The following is a 17,484-nucleotide window of genomic DNA, read 5'->3' as shown; positions in this document are numbered from 1 at the left end:
CTGTGTAATATGGAAGAAACTGAAGTTAGTGTGACCGGCTGTGTAATCACTGTAGTGATTGAACGTAATTGATTTTGCTAATTTATTATTATTTCTTAATTTATTTAAAAATAGTTTGGCTCGCTGGAAGTGGTGGCTCATGCCTGTAATCCCAGCACTGTGGGAGGCCGAGGCGGGTGGATCACTTGAGGTCAGGAGTTCAAGACCAGCCTGACCAACATGGTGAAACTCCGTCTCTATGAAAAATACAAAAATTAGCCCGGCTTGGTGGTGGGCGCCTGTAATCCCAGCTACTTGGGAGACTGAGGCAGGAGAATCGCTTGAACCTGGGGAGGTGGAGGTTGCAGTGAGCTGAGGTCAGGCCACTGCACTCCAACCTGGGCGACAGAGCAAGACTCCGTCTAAAAAAAAAAAGGAAGAAAACAGTTTGGCTCATAAGAATAATGAGAGGCTGAAAAGTAAAACAAAGTTATTTTTGAAGTCCCAAGTCAACAATATAGCAACCAACTGAAATGAAATATAATGCTAGAAAATGAGATTACATCAAACATTTGTACCAAGATCAGAATGTTCTAAGGCTTATTAACTAGTTGTCTTTTTTTTTTTTTTTTTTTAATAAGCTACAAATCAATGTGGTTTGCTTGGCTCCTGGCCTCCTTATAATCAGCCAATTAAAGCCACAGTCCCCATTAAGAATTTCCAACAGGAGTAAAGCAGAAGGAAATAGATAAATTATGAAAAGTGAGTTTAAGGCCGGGCGCAGTGGCTCACGCCTGTAATCCAGCACTTTGGGAGGCCAAGACGGGCGGATCACGAGGTCAGGAGATCGAGACCATCCTGGCTAACACGGTGAAACCCCGTCTCTACTAAAAATACAAAAAAATTAGCCAGGCGTAGTGGTGGGTGCCTGTAGTCCCAGCTACTCAGGAGGCTGAGGCAGGAGCATGGCATGAACCCGGGAGGCGGAGCTTGCAGTGAGCCGAGATCGTGCCACCACACTCCAGCCTGGGCAACTGAGCAAGACTCCGTCTCAAAAAAAAAAAAAAAAAAAAAAAGAAAAAGAAAAGTGAGTTTAATTATTGTCTCTGAAATATCTCCTTTCCTTCCCTGCCCTCCTGTTTCTACCAACCTGGTTCAAGTTCAGACTCTAATACCTCTGCCCTGGGTTACTGAATTAGGTTCTTTCACATTTTCTTGCCTTCTTTTTTCCTCTGTTCAATCCAATTTATATATTACTCCCAGATGATCTTCTTAAATTACAGCTCGGCCGGGCGTGGTGGCTCAAGCCTGTAATCCCAGCACTTTGGGAGGCCGAGACGGGCGGATCAAGAGGTCAGGAGATCAAGACCACCCTGGCTAACACGGTGAAACCCCGTCTCTACTAAAAAATACAAAAAACTAGCCGGGCAACGTGGCGGGCGCCTGTAGTCCCAGTCACTCGGGAGGCTGAGGCAGGAGAATGGCGTGAACCCGAGAGGCGGAGCTTACAGTGAGCTGAGATCCGGCCACTGCACTCCAGCCTGGGCGGAAGAGCGAGACTCCATCTCAAAAAAAAAAAAAAAAAAAAATTACAGCTGAGATCATATCAACTCCCTGTTCCAAATACTTAACAATTTTCCATTGGGTTCCAAAAGCTTTAATGTGGTGTTCAAGGTCATCCAGAGGTCTGTCCTCAATTTCCCTCCCTGGCCTTGTTTCTCAGTACATCCTGCTTTTACTACATCAGATGAAATCATACTGTACTTTCCTCACCAGACAAAAGAAATATTTTTATCCCCAAAGCGTGTAACCTCTCTCTCCTCAGGATTCCAATAGCTTTCGTTTTAATCTCTCAGAGCACATCACATTACCATCACCCAAAAACCCTCTTCTGCCAGCTTGACAATAAACAGTTTGAGGCACTGGATCTTGTTCATTTTGTATTTTCCACAGCACCAGTATAAACTTCTTTTTTTTTTTTTTTTTTTTTTCTGAGACAGAGTCTCGCTTTGTCACCCAGGCTGGAGTGCAGTGGCTTGATCTTGGCTCACTGCAACCTCTGCTTCCGGGGTTCAAGTGATTCTCCTGCCTCAGCCTCCTGAGTAGCTGGGATTACAGACATGCGCCACCACACCCGTCTAATGTTTTGTATTTTTAGTAGAAATGGGGTTTCATCATGTTGGCCAGGATGGTCTCGAATTCCTGACCTCGTGATCCGCCCACCTCGGCCTCCCAAAGTGCTGGGATTACAGGCGTGAGCCACTGCACTGAGCCTAAACTTCTTTACTTTCGCTGTTATCAAAATTATACATGCCTATACTTGAAAGAACCAAGTAGTTCTTTCTCAAGACTTACTAGGAAGAACAGCTATCCTTTACCACTTCTCTTATCTAATAATTTTGATATTTACCTCTATCTAAATAATACACTTCTACTGCTATTTTATGATTTGTCAGTTTTAGACATTATGAATAAAACTTCATGAAGGAAGACAAAGATTTAGATCTTTCCCCTCCCCCATATGTTGCCACCACATACTTGCATTCTTCCTATCTTCCATCTTCCCAATGCAGTTATAATTTTTGTTATATCCATATTACTTATTAATATATAAATGGCTGGGCGCAGTGGCTCACGTCTGTAATCCCAGCACTTTGGGAGGCCGAGGCGGGCGGATCACCTGAGATTGGGAGTTTGAGACCAGCCCGACCAACATGGAGAAACCCCGTCTTTACTAACAATACAAAATTAGCAGGGCGTGGTGGCACATGCCTGTAATCCCAGCTACTCGGTGAGGCAGGAGAATAGCTGGAACCCTAGAGGTGGAGGTTGTGGTGAGCTGAGATAGCGCCACTGGACATCAGCCTGGGCAACAAGAGTGAAACTCCGTCTCAAAAACAAAATATATATAAATTATATAAGTATTATAAAAATTATTATATAAAATAGATCTCATGAGGATAATGATATAAATAATATGGATCTAACTAGATGTATACATATTATGACTATGTAAATACTATTTGCAGCTAAGCCATATGGGAAACTATAATTATTTAGTCTTTTCTGTATGACTCTTTATTTTCTTTAGGATTAATTATTGTGTAATGTCTTTCATTTGCCTTCTTGTCTATATATGAATATTTTTTCTCTAAGTCAACCCCCAAATCTCCACTAATTGTCTAAATCTCTTAATACATTCACATGTATCAGGTGTTTCATCAATTTAATCTTCTTAAGAAGCTTTCTCTGTTTTCTGGCTTGTTCCAATCTGGACCGATTGCCCTCTATCCCAGCAGACAGGCATTATCTTGGGATATTTCTTCACCATCATTCTGAGAATTCTGTTGGCTTTTCTATTATGTTCGACCTTTTGTTTCCTGTTTCTTATATCTTGCTTGTGACTTACTCCTTTGTTTTAATAAAGCACATTCTCTGAGTTTCCTGAGAAAGAATACATGAAAGATAAAACCTTGAAGGACCTTTTGTGATTGAGAATGTCTTTATTTGAGTATCTTATTTGATTGATAGTTTAGCTTGGTCTATAATTATCACTTGGAAATAATTTTCTTTCAAAAATGTGCAGGTATTTCTTTATTGTCTTCTAGATTCCAATTATTTCTAATGAGATGTATAAACCTATTCTGATTCTTGATCCTTTACAAATGACCTGCTTTTTCTAATAGCTTGGAGAATCCTGTCTTTATTCCTTATTGTAATACATTTCAAAATTATATGCTTTGGGGTGAGTCTATTTTTATTGATAGTGTTGGATATTTTCAACTGAAAATTTGAATCCTTAATTTCTAGAAATTTTTCTTGAATTATTTCTTTGATAATTTTCTTCCTTTCATTTCTTTATCTAAAACTTCTATTAGTTGTATGTTGGATCTCAAGGACTGATCTTTAATTTTCCTGACTCTTCTATTCAGTTTCTCATTTCTGGTTTTTTTTTTAACCCTACTTTCTGGAAGAGTATTTCAATTTTATTTTCCAGTGTTTCTACTTACATTTTTATTTATCTGAACACATTGTTAATTTCCACGAGCTGTCTTTACGTGATCCTGTTCTTTTATATATTCAATAGCATCTCTTATCTCTCTAAAGATATTGATTTATTATTTGACATTTTCATTGCCACGTGATATGGTTTGGCTCTGTGTCCCCACCCAAATCTCATTTTGAATTGTAATCCCCATTGTAATTCCCTCCCTCAAGAGAGGGACCTGATGGGAGGCAATTGGATCATGGGGGTGGTTTCCCCCATGCTGTTCTTGAGATAGTGAGTTCTCACAAGATCTGATGGATTTATAAGAAACCCCATCTCTATTAAAAATACCAAAAAATTAGCTGGATGTGGTGGTGCACGACTGTAGTCCCAGCTACTTGAGAGGCTGAGATGGGAGAATCGCTTGAACCCAGGAGGTGGAGGTTGCAGTGAGCCAAGATCATCCCACTGTACTCTAGCCTGGGTGACAGAGTGAGACTCCATCTCAAAAAAAAAAACAAAAAACAGAAAACAACAACAAAAACACCCTTTATTATTGTTTTAATAGAGTTTCAATAGGATGCAAAAATAAACGAATCAGTGGAATTTGTCATTTTCATCCATAAGTTGACTTTGAAATGTTCTAGTCTCCTACAACTATATTATTTTATTTTTGCACACAACTAAATGTTGAATTTGGAGTTAAATTTCTCTTAGTGACCATGCTTCAGTTTATGGTATAAAATCAACCGTTTATCCACAACTATGCTTTTAGTTTTAGTTTAGTAAGAAATTTGAGGAACAAATTGCAACATAGAAGGGAACACACATCTGGCCTGGCCCTGGCCCTGGCCTTATCCTTCTAAATTTCTTTAACCTCCAAACTCTAGCGTGCCTCTGAGAACAAGGTGATCTTTCCAAGTGTGGCCTTGGCTTTTGTGAATAGGAAGCCAATTATCTGAGTTTCATAGTCCAATAATTTTTTTCTTTTTAAAAAAAGACCTTTTTTTACATCTGTGTACTTTATTTGGTAAAACAACAACAAACGAAACCTTATTTTTTAGAGCAGTTTTAGGTTCATAGCAAAATTGAGAGGTAGGTTCAGAGATTTCCCATACACCCCCTATCCCACATGTGTGTAGTCTTGCCCATTTTTAACATCCCCCACCAGAGTGGTACATTTGTGATAACTGCTGAACCCACACTGATACATCATTATCATCCAGAAGTCCATAGTTTACATTAGGATTCACTCTTCGAGTGAATTCTCTAGGTTTAGACAAATGTGTATGACATGTAGCCATGATTATAGTAGCATACAGAGTAGTTTCACTGCCCTAAGACTCCTCTGTGCTCTATTTATTCTTCCCTCCCTCCCCTCAACCCTTGGCAACCACTGATCTTTACTCTGTCTCCATAGTTTTGACTTTCTGGAATGTGATATAGTTGGAATCTTATAACATGCAGCTCTTTCAGATTGGCTTCTTCTTTCACTTAGTCAAATGCATTTACATTTACTCCATATCTTTTTATAGCTTGATAGCTCATCTCTTTTCATCACTGAATAATATTACATTGTCTGGATGTATCGCAGTTTATTTATCCGTTCACCTACTGAAGCACATCTTGCTTGTGTCCAAGTTTTGGCAATTAAAAATAAAGCTACTGGCCTGGCACAGTGACTCACACCTGTAATCCCAGCACTTTGGGAGTCCAAGGTAAGCAGATCTCTTGAGCCCAGGACTTTGAGACCAACTTGGGCAACATGACAAAACCTACCTTTACACAAAAACAAAAACAAACAAACAAAAAACAAAACAAAAGTTAGCTGAGCATGCTGGTGTGTCCCTGTTTTCCCAGATACTCAAGAGGCTGAAGTGGGAGGATTACTTGAGCCCAGAAAGTTGAGGCTACAGTGAGCCATAATTGCACCACTGCATTCCTGCCTGGGGGCCATAGCAAGACCCTGTCTCAAAAAAAAAAAAAAAGAAAAGAGAGAAGAAGGAGAAGGAGGAAGAGGAGGAAGGGGGGAGGAAGGAAGAGGAGGAGGAAAAAAGAGGAAGGAAGGAAGGAGAGAAGTAGAGGAAGAGGAGGAAGAGGAAGAAGAAAGGAGGAGGAGAAGGAAGAAGAAGGAAGAAGACTACGATTATAAACATTCATGTACGGTTTTGTTTGTTTTGGAGAGAGGGTCTCGCCCTACCACTCAGGCCAGAGTGCAGTGGTGCAATCATAGTTCACTGCAGCCTCCATCTCCTAGGCTCAAGTGATCCTCCTGCCTCAGCCTCCTGAGTAGCTGGGACTACAAGTGTGCACCACTGAGACCAGCTAATTTTTAAATTTTTTGTAGAGACAAGGTCTTACCATGTTGCCCAGGCTGGTCTTGAACTCCTGGCTTCAAGCAGTCCTCCCTCCTTGGTCCCCCCAAAAGTGCTGGGATTACAGGCATGAGCTACTGCATCCAGATTTTTTAAATGTGGACATAGTTTTCAACTCCATTATAAGTACCATGAGCAGGATTGCTGGATTGTGTGGTAAGAGTATATTTAGTTTTGTAGGAAATCAGTAAACTGCTTTCTAAAGTAGCTGTATGACTTTGCATTCCCACCAGCAATAAATGAGAATTAATGTTGTTCCTCATCTTCCTCACCATTTGGTGGTGTCACTGTTCTGGATTTTGGTCATTCTAATAGGCGTATACTGGTATCTCATTTTTGTTTTAATTTTTATTTCCCTAATGACTTATGATGTGGATACTTATTTGCTATTCATATATCTTCTTTGCTCTGGTGACTTAAGATCTTTGAGCTATCTTTTAATCAGTTAATTTGTTTTTTTATTGTTGAGTTTTAAGAGTTCTTTGTATATTTTGGATGACAATCCTCTACCAGGTATATTTTTTGAAAACATTTTCTCCCAGTCTGTGGCTTGTCTTCTCATTCCCGTAACAGTGTCTTTCACAGAGCAAAAAATTTTTAATTTTAATGAACCAGCTTATCAATTCTTTCTTTCATGAATCACAACGTTGGTGTTGCATCTAAAAATTTATCATGAAACCCAAGGTCACCTAAATTTTCTCCTATGTTATCTTCTAAGAGCTTTATGGTCTTGTGTTTTTCAAGTCTGTGATCCATTTTGAGTTAATTCTTGTGGAGGGTGTTAAGATCTGTGTCTAGAGTCATGTTTTTGAATGTAGATGTCCAGGTCTAGTACCATCTGTTGAAAAATATATCTCCTCTCTATTGTATTGCCTTTGCTTCTTTGTCAAAGAACAGTTGACTGTATTTATGTGGGTCTCTTTCTGGGCTTTCTGTTCTGTTCCATTGATCTGTTTGTCTGTTGTTTCATCAATATCATGCTGGCTTGATTACTGCGGTTTTGTAGTAAGTCTTGAAGTCAGATAGTGTCATTTCTCCAATTCGTTATTTTCCTTCAATATTGTGCTGCCTATTCTGGGTCTTTTGGCTTTTGGCTCTCCATATCAACTTGTTTTTTTTTTTTTTTTTAGATGAAGTCTCGCTCTCTTGCCTCGGCTGAAGTGCAGTGGTGCAATCTCGGCTCACTGCAGACTCCGCCTCCCAGGTTCAGGCGATTCTCCTGCCTCAGCCTCCCAAATAGTGGGGATTACAAGCATGTGCTTCCACACCTGGCTAATTTTTATATTTCTAGTAGAGAAGGGGTTCCCCATGTTGGCCAGGCTGGTCATCAACTCCTGACCTCAAGTGATCCACCCTCCTCAGCCTCCCAAAATGCTGGGATTACAGGCATGAGCCACTGTGCCCGGCCCCCATATCAACTTTCAGATCAGTTTGTCAAAATCCACAAAATAACTTTCTGGTATTTTTACTGGATTTGCAATGAATCTGTGGATCAAGTTGGGAAGAACTTAATAGCTTGACAATACTGAGTCTTCCTATCCATGAACATGAAATAACATCTGTATTCATTTAGTTCTTTAATTTATTTCATTAGAGTTCTGCAGTTTTCCTGATATAGACCTTGTATATATTCTGTTAGATTTAAACTTAATTATTTCATTTTGGGAGGTGCTAATGTAAATAATACTTTTTTTTTGGTTTGTTCATTTTTTTGTTTTGTTTTGTTTTGAGACGGAGTCTCACTCTGTCACCCGGGCTGGATGGAGTGCAGTGGTGCAATCTTGGCTCACTGTAACCTCTGCCTCCCGGGTTCAAGCATTTCTCCCACCTCAGCCTCCAGAGTAGCTGGGATTATAGGCATGTGCCACCACCTGCAGCACCACGAGACAGGGTTTCGGCCTGTTGCCCAGGCTGGTCTCAAACTCCTAGGCTCAAACAGTCTACCCACCTTGGCCTCCCAAAGTGCTGGGATTACAGGCATGAGCCACCTGATACTGTGTTTTAAATTTCAAGTTTCACTTGTTCTATTTTGGTATATGGGAAAATGATTGACTCTTGTATATTAACCCTGTATTTTGCACCCTTGCTGTAGTTGCTTATTAGTTCCAGGTTTTTTGTTGTTGATTCTTTTGGACTTTATACATAGACCATCACTGCATCTGCTAGCAAGGAGAATTTTATTCCTTTCTTCCCAATTAGTATGCCTTTTATTTCGTTTCCTTGGCTTATTGTATTAGCTAGGACTTGCAATACAATGTTGAAACAGAGTGATGAGATGGACATCTTGCTGTGTTCCTAATTTTAGTGGGAATGCTTCAAGTTTCTCACCATTAAGTCTGATGTTAGTTGTAGGTTTTTGTAGATATTCTTTTTTGTTTGCTTGCCTTTTTGAGACAGGGTCTCACTCTGTCACCTGGGCTGGAGTGCAGTGGTGCAACGTCAGCTCACAGCAGCCTTGACCTCCTGGGCTCCAGTGATCCTCCCACCTTAGCCTGTCGAGTAGCTGGGACTACAGGTGCATACCACCACGCCAGGCTCATTTTTGTACTTTTTGTAGAGACGGGGTTTCGTCGTGTTGCCCAGGCTTATCTCGAACCCCTGGGCCTAAGCAGTCCTACCGCCTCAACCTCCCAAAGTGCTCAGATTACAGGCCTGAGCCACTGTGCTCAGCTAATTTGTAGATAGTATTTATCAAGTTGAAGACATTCCCCTCTATTCCTGGTTTACTGAGAGTTTTTATCATGAATAGAAGTTAGATTTTGTAACTAATTTTTTCTGCGTGTATTGATATGATCATGTGAGTTTTCTTCTTTTGCCTGTTGATGTAATAGATTACATTATTTGATTTTTGAATGTTGGACCAGTCTTAACATACCTGGAATAAATCCTACCTGGTGTGGTATATAATTCTTTTTTATACATTGTTGATTCAATTTGTTAATATTTTTGAGGATTTTTGTATCTATGTTTATGAGAGACATTGGTCTATAGTTTTCTTTTCTGGTAATATCTTTGTCTGGTTTTGTTTTAAGGTGATGCTGGCCTTACAGAATGACTTAGGAAGTATTCCCTCTGCTTCTATCTTCTGAAAGAGGTTGTAGAGAATTGGTATAATTTCTTTCCTGAATCAATGAACCCATCTTGGCCTGGTGCCTTCTATTTTGGAGTTTTTTTTTTTTTTTTTTGAGACAGTGTTTTGCTCTCGGTGCTTAGGCTGGAATGCTGTAATGCAATGGCACGATCTCAGCTCACTGCAACTCCACCTCCTGGGTTCAAGCGATTCTCCTGCCTCAGCCTCTTGAGTAGCTGGGATTACAGGCACGTGCCACCATGCCCAACTAATTTTTTATATTTTTAGTAGAGAAGGGGTTTCATCATGTTGGCCAGGCTGGTCTTGAACTCCTGACCTCAGGTGATCCACCTGCCTCGGCCTCCTGAAGTACTGAGATTACAGGCGTGAGCCACCGTGCCTGGCCTGGAATGTTTTTAGTGATTCAGTTTCTTCAATAGATATAGTAAAGGTTTCAGATTATTTATTTTTGGGTGAGCTTTGGCTGATTGTGTTTCTCAAGGAACTGATCTGTTTCATCCATGTTATCAAATTTGAAGTCATAGAGTTGTTCATAGTATTCCTTGATTATCCTTTTAATGTCCACAGGATCTGTGGTGATAACCCCTCTTTCATTTCTGATTATTAGTAATTTGTGCCCTCTTTCTTTTTTTCTTAGTCTGGCTAGAGGCTTATTGATTTTATTGATCTTTTGAAAGAATCAGCTTTTGTTGATTTTCTCTATTGATTTCCTGTTTTCAATTTTAGTGATTTCTACTTTTTAAAAATTATCTCCTTTTTTCTGCTTACTTTGGATTTAATTTGCTTTTTTTTTTTTTTTTTTGAGACGGAGTCTCGCTCTGTCGCCCAGGCTGGAGTGCAGTGGCCAGATCTCAGCTCACTGCAAGCTCCGCCTCCCGGATTCACGCCATTCTCCTGCCTCAGCCTCCCGAGTAGCTGGGACTACAGGCGCCCGCCACTGCGCCCGGCTAATTTTTGTATTTTTAGTAGAGACGGGGTTTCACCGTGTTAGCCAGGATGGTCTCGATCTCCTGACCTCGTGATCCGCCCGTCTTGGCTTCCCAAAGTGCTGGGATTACAGGCGTGAGCCACCTCGCCCGGCGTATGAGCCACCTCGCCCAGCCTGTGAGTCACCTCGCCCGGCCTGCTTTTTTTTTTTTTTCCCCTAGTTTATTAAGGTAGAAGCTTAGGTTGTTAATTTTAGATCTTCCTTCTTTTCTAAAATATGCATTCGATGCTATAAATTTCCTTCTAAACATTGCTTTTGCTGCATCCCACAAATTTAGATAAATTGTTTTTTCATTTAGTTCAAAATGTTTTAAAATTTATCTTGAACTTTCTTTGACCTATAAGTTATTTGTATTGTTTAATCTCCATGTGTTTTGAAATTTTCCAGTTATCTTTCTGTTATTAACTTCTAGTGTAATTCCATGGTGATCTGAGAGCAGATATTGTATGATTTCTTTTCTTTTAAATTTGTTCTCACGCCTGTAATCTCAGCACTTTGGGAGGCTGAGGTGGGCGGATCACGAGGTCAGGAGATAAGACCATCCTGGCTAACACGGTGAAACCCTGTCTCTACTAAAAATACAAAAAATTAGCCGGGCTTGGTGGTTGGCGCCTTTACTAATCCCAGCTACTCAGGAGGCTGAGGCAGGAGAATGGCGCGAATCTGGGAGGCGGAGCTTGCAGCGAGCCAAGATCGCGCCACTGCACTCCAGGTTGGGCGACACAGCGAGACTCAGTCTCAAAAAAACAATAATAAATAAAATAAAATAAATTTGTTAAGATGTGTTTTATGGCCCAGAATATGATCTACCATGGCGAAGGCTCCTCATGAACTTGAGAAGAATGTGTATTCTGTTGCTGCCGGAGGAAGTAGTCCGTAGATGTCAATCATATACAGTTGCTTGATGGTGTTTTTTGAGCTGAGATTCAACCCAGGAAATCTGGTTTCTATAATAGCTGGTAGCCTACAGTCCCAGCTTCTTGAAAGGCTGAGGTGGGAGGATTACTTGAGCCCAGGAGTTCAAGATCTTAAGTCTGGTTCCGAAATTCCATGCACCCTAGCTACTTCACTATGTTGCTTCCTGGGAGATTGATTTCACTCAGTTTGTTTCACAATTTTAGAGGTAACCACTTTAGTTGAAATTTTAACGTTTCATTTGTATCTTGTACATAGCTACTGTGTGAAAGACAACATGGAATGAAATACAAGGCATTTCTGTTTTGAGTTCATCTTCTCAAATCGTTTTTATTGTAAAGAGAAATTAATTCTCATTTAGCTTGTGATAAAAGGATAAAAATTAAATGTCATCACTGCTGAATAGTTCAACTTGCTATAATTTATAATTTATTTATAATATAATAGATAAGTACGATCCAGCTCTACTTACTTGACTAGCCTCATCTCGGTCTGCTCTTCAGAGCACATTAGCTGCCTTTCAGTTCCTGTCCCCCTACCTCTAACTCCTGCATACTTCAGGTCTCAGCCTAAATTATCAAGTTCTCAAGAAATTTGTCACTGCCTTTCCAATGTAAATTAGACTTCTCTGATATCTGCTTTTATAGCTCTATGTTTTTCTCTGATGACTCATACTGTAATTATAATCATGTTGTTCTTTGTATGTCTGTGTCTGCTATCACTTTTTTTTTTTTTTTTTGAGAAGGAGTCTCACTCTGTCGTTCAGGCAGGAGTGCAATGGCACAATCTCAGCTCATTGCAACCTCCACCTCCCAGGTTCAAGCGATTCTTCTGCCTCGGCTTCCTGAGCAGCTGGGATTACAGTTATACAGCTGGGATTATAGGCGCCCGTCACCACACCGGCTAACTTTTGTATTTTTAGTGGAGACGGAGTTTCTCACTGTTGGCCACGCTGGCCTCGAACTCCTGACCTCAGGTGATCTGCCTGCCTTGGCCTCCTAAAATCCTGGGATTACAGGCATGAGCCACTGCGCCTGGCCTGCTATCACTTTCAAACTCGACAGGCATGTTGATTATTTCTATGCCCTGTTTTATCCCCAGCACCTAACATAAGGCCTAGCACATAGTAAGCACTTTGTTTTCTTTTTGTTAATATACTGCATCCATGTAATTAATAACTCTAAAGCTAATAAGTCAAATTATTGACCTGAGCATGCCAAATGGGTAAAATGGAAAATTGAGCAAATTTATTTATAGGCCACTAAGACAAGCATATCTTAAAGGTAATTTTTAAAAAGCAGTAGCCCAGTGATGGAAAGTGTGTGTGCTTATGTACCTTTTTGCCTTGTAGCAATCAATAATTCATGTAAAATAATTAACACAATATTGTCTGAAACTGAAAAGGACAACCTGCCTCCTTTGCCTGGAATGCTGCCTTTCCTTTACTGTTCAACTCCTGTTGTATTTTCTTCATGAAATCTTCTTGTAAGACTGAAACGCCTAGTGACTTTTCCTCCTCCTCTGAATTTCTGTTACAGTTCAAGTCCAAAGCCCGGAAGTCAGCACTAGATCCTAGAGCCTGCCTTGTATTGTCCACAGCTACTTTCAATGTTAGTCTCACTTTATTAGATTGTAAATCCCTGGAAGGGAGGAAACATACCTTTATTCCTCTTCTATAATCCCACGGCGCCTAAAGCAGTGCTGAGAACATGATTTCTGCACAATGAGCGCTCATTGAGTTGTCTGTAGGCAAAAACAATGAATGCGACAGTTTGCAGTTTGTGGGTCATGGGTGTGTTTGAATCTTTTCAGCACAGACCTTGCTTTCCAACTACCATCAGCCTGGATCGTCAGCAGTAAGCAGGGATAGGGAGTCTCCTTTCTTCCTCTTGGACTTCTCTAAGGTCTTGCCATAAAACAAACACAATCATTAGAACTGTTCCTACTCTGGGATTCGCTTCTCTTTAAGGAACACAGCTTAATGGTCAAAAAAGCAGCTGCTTTGTATTCTGGAGAATGTACCTAATTAATGAGAGACCAAACAAATAGAAGTAAATTCAGGCTTCCATTTTATTATTGAGTAAGGCCCATTTGATCTCCAAACAGATTTTGGGCAGGACAGGGGCATGTCCTGCTGATTTGAGGAGCTCCTCACAGATCCGTTGGAATTTTGGTAGGATCAAGCAGCGTCCTTGAGCAGTGGCAGCCTCCTTTACTGTAGACCTCTAGAAAAAAGTGCCAAGAGGTAATTACTAGCATACAAGTTGAGAGGGAAGGGAGAGTTGCATTGAAGACAGAAAGGATGTGGATGGCTGGCTCCTTCCGTAATCCTTCATGCTGACCCTGTTCCATTCAATTGGTCATCTGTGAGCCTTTCAAAATTCTTTCTTTTTTTTTTGAGATGGAGTCTTGCTCTGTTGCCCAGGCTGGAGTGCAGTGGCATAATCTCGGCTCATTGCAAGCTCCGCCTGCCGGGTTCACGTCATTCTCCTGCCTCAGCCTCCCGAGTAGCTGGGACTACAGGCACCCGCCACCACGCCCAGCTAATTTTTTGTATTTTTGTAGAGACGGGGTTTCACCGTGTTAGCCAGGATGGTCTCGATCTCCTGACCTCTTGATCCACCCACCTCGGCCTCCCAAAGTGCTGGGATTATAGGCTTGAGCCACAGTGCCTGGCCTCAAAATTATTTCTTGAGACTATTATGTGCCTCAGGTGACTCTAAGGAAAAGTTAGAATTCCTTCTAGCTTTCTAGGAGCTCGCAATCTGCTCAGGGAGATAGGATTACACACCAGGCAGGTAGGTAACAATAGAAGACAGAATTGGATGACATATTGATCAGAGAAGGGCAAAATCACTCTGAATGGGAGTTATCAGAGAAGATTCTGTGGGGTAGTGGAAACTCTACTGAATTTGTAAGGGCCGTTTATGGTGATATTTTCATAGCTAGGTCATTAACAGTTAATTTATTCCCTTCCCCAAAATAGTTCAGTTTACATCAGATGCTGAGTTATTTGATTTACGTAATCCGATTTAAGAGTCAAGGTGGCTCACACCTGTAATCTCAGCACTTTGGGAGGCCGAGGCAGGAGGATATTAGAGCCCAGGTGTTCAAGACCAGTCCGGATAACATGGCATAATCCTGTCTCTACAAAATATGCAAAAAATTAGCTGGTTGTGGTGGCGTGTACCTGTAGTCCCAGCTACTCAGGAAGCTGAAGTGGGAGGATCGCTTGAGCCCAGGAGGTAGAGGCTGCAGTGAGCCATGATTGTGCCACTGCATTCCAGCCTGGGTGACAGAGTGAGACCTTGTCTCAAAAAAAAAAAAAAAAAAGGCCAGGTGCAGTGGCTCACACCTGTAATCCCAACACTTTGGGAGGCCAAGGCGGGTGGATCATTTGAGGTCAGGAGTTAGCCTGGCCAACATGGTGAAATCCCATCTCTACTAAAAATACAAAAATTAGCTGGGTGTGGTAGTGCACACCTGTAATCCCAGCTACTCGGGAGGCTGAGGCAGGAGAATTGCTTGAGCCTGAGAGGCAGAGGTTGTGGTGAGCCGAGATCATGCCACTGCACTCCAGTCAGGGCAACAGAGAGAGACCCCGTCTCAAAATAAATAAATAAAATAACAATACTTCGTAGCTTACTTACCTGTGAGTTTGTCTAAGTAAATAAAGGACTGTTTGGTTACGCAAATCAGTTTATCCTTGTGTCCTCTCTTTCTATAAAAATTAGGGCATCAGTCTGGAGAGCAGTTTCCCAAAGAGGTTCTACAAAATGTTAATAGATATTTAAAAAAAGAAAAAGGGTGGGGGGCTGGGCATGGTGGCTCATGCCTGTAATCCCAGCATTTTGGGGGCCCGAGACGGGTAGATCACCTGAGGTCAGGAGTTCCAGACCAGCCTGACCAACATGGTGAAACCCCGTCTCTACTAAAAATAAATAGAAAATTAGCCGGGCGTGGTGCCATATGCCTGTAATCCCAGCTCCTTGGGAGGCTGAGGCAGGAGAATTGCTTGAACTGGGAGCCGAAGATTGCAGTGAGCTAAGAACGCGCCATTGCACTCCAGCCTGGGCAACAAGAGCAAAACTCCACCTCCAAAAAAAAAGGGGGGGGGGGGCGGGGGAGGTGCTACACGCTCATGTGTGTTTCACAAACTACCGGTTAAACAAAGTTCTTACAATAGAATTTTTTTTGCAACCTTTAATATGATTATTTGAATTGTGGGTTCTCAAGATGAGGGTAAAGTTTTTTGTTTTTTGTTTTTGAGATGGAGTCTCGCTCTGTCGCCCAGGCTGGAGTGAAGTGGCGCCATCTCGGCTCACTGCAAGCTCCGCCTCCCAGATTCGCGCCATTCTCCTGCCTCAGCCTGCCGAGTAGCTGGGACTACTGGCGCCCGCCACCGCACCCGGCTATTTTGTTTTATTTTTAGTAGAGACGGGGTTTCACCGTGGTCTCAATCTCCTGACCTTGTGATCCGCCCGCCTCGGCCTCCCAAAGTGCTGGAATTACAGGCGTCAGCCACCGCGCCCGGCCAAGGGTAAAGTATTAATATGTACCATTTCCCAAACTTACTTGACTATAGGATACCTTTTAAATAAAGTATCATGTAGGGCTGTGCTCTAAAAACTTGGGCAACAAGAATGCCTTTTCTGGCTTGATTCTGTGATTCTGCGTTTGTGCATTAAATGTATTTTTGTAGATCTATACGGAAACTAATTATTTTGCAAGTGTTAATTTCACTTAGAACATGTGAGAATTAGGCCGGGCGCGGTCACTTAGAACATACAAGAATTAGGCCAGGGCTGGGCCCAGTGGCTCATGCCTGTAATCCTAGCACTTTGGGAGGCCGAGGCGGATGGATCACCTGGGGTCAGGAGTTTGAGACCAGCCTGGCCAACATGGTGAAAATCCGTCTCTGCTAAAATTACAAAAATTAGCTGGGCGTGCTAGCACATGCCTGTAATCCCAGCAACTCGGGAGGCTGAGGCAGGAGAATCGCTTGAACCCAGAAGGTGGAGGCTGCAGTGAGCAGAGATCGCACCATTGCACTCCATCCAGCCTGGGCCACAAGAACGAAACTCCATATCAAAAAAAAATTATGTGATCTTTTTAATGCATACCAAACTTAGAGAACATGTTTGCTTTTCTCAAGTAATCTAAACCAGGTTGCAGTTACAGGTAATGTGTTATACCAAAAGACTGAAATGGTTCCAATTATATAATTGAAGTTCAATATTTTCTTGATATTAATTTTATAGTCTTTTGATTCTCTAGCATTTTCGCCAAAGATGCCACCTTAGAAACAACTTTTTGTGCTTAAGTTTGTGCATTAAAAGGACTCTGTTTGATATGAGCCCATTTTCTGTGGCGGAAAATTACCTGATCAAAACAATGTTAAACCTCAGAAAAGTTACCTCCTTAAATAAAGCCTGGAAGTTTATTTAATTATGATTTCATCACCTGATAACTACAGATTGCCTCCAACCCCAAGAAAAGATGCCAAGTCAGGTTTGTTTGTTTGTTTCCAGAATCTGCAAACACTTACTTTTACATTTAAAAAAGTTACCCTGCCTTGAAATGTCAGCCTCTGGGGTTTTGTGAGACCCCTGCTGATTGACCCTACCCTTGACCTTAGCTCCAAAGCCCAACTCCACTCAGGCGTGCTGGTGTAGAGAATTTATTTATTTTAACAGTAGGGAGCCAGAATTCCAGGAATATACTTTTAAAAAGCCTCAAGAGCTATTTACCAGATCATCAGCTCCACAGGACTGGGAGGCCTCCACTAACACACGAAGTGGATAGTAGTGGTTGGTGGCAGCCAAGGGCTCCAGGGGCTGGCTCAGCTCTAAGCAACAGGACATAAGGGAGTGTGAAAGGACTTCCACTAAAGTGGTCTTTTTGATCATCAAGAAAAAAAGGAAAATAGACATATTTTAACAGTTGAGACCTTTCAGTGAAAAGGGGCGGTCCTTTAAGTTCCTCAGGATATATTGATTAAAGCATGGAGGCAGTCTTAGGGCCAATTCTCCGTTTTATCTGTCTGCCTCTATCCATCAATTCTCATTCTCTCTCATATGTCCTGTTCTACTGTAAGATTGTAAAGTATAAGATACTGTGTTTCTTTATTTTCTTAAAAATGGTTTTT

At 41.5% G+C, this 17,484-nt stretch overlaps 1 pseudogene; it reads right to left on the bottom strand.

Moving 5' to 3' along the window:
- The window catches only part of LOC111539626, a 39,313-nt pseudogene extending 22,113 nt beyond the window's left edge, over positions 1-17,200 (bottom strand).
- Positions 17,201-17,484: the final 284 nt, after the last annotated feature.

Source organism: Piliocolobus tephrosceles, chromosome 18, assembly GCF_002776525.5.
Source record: "Piliocolobus tephrosceles isolate RC106 chromosome 18, ASM277652v3, whole genome shotgun sequence".
Taxonomy (NCBI): Eukaryota; Metazoa; Chordata; class Mammalia; order Primates; family Cercopithecidae; genus Piliocolobus; species Piliocolobus tephrosceles.
This window is presented reverse-complemented; position numbering and strand designations above follow the sequence as displayed.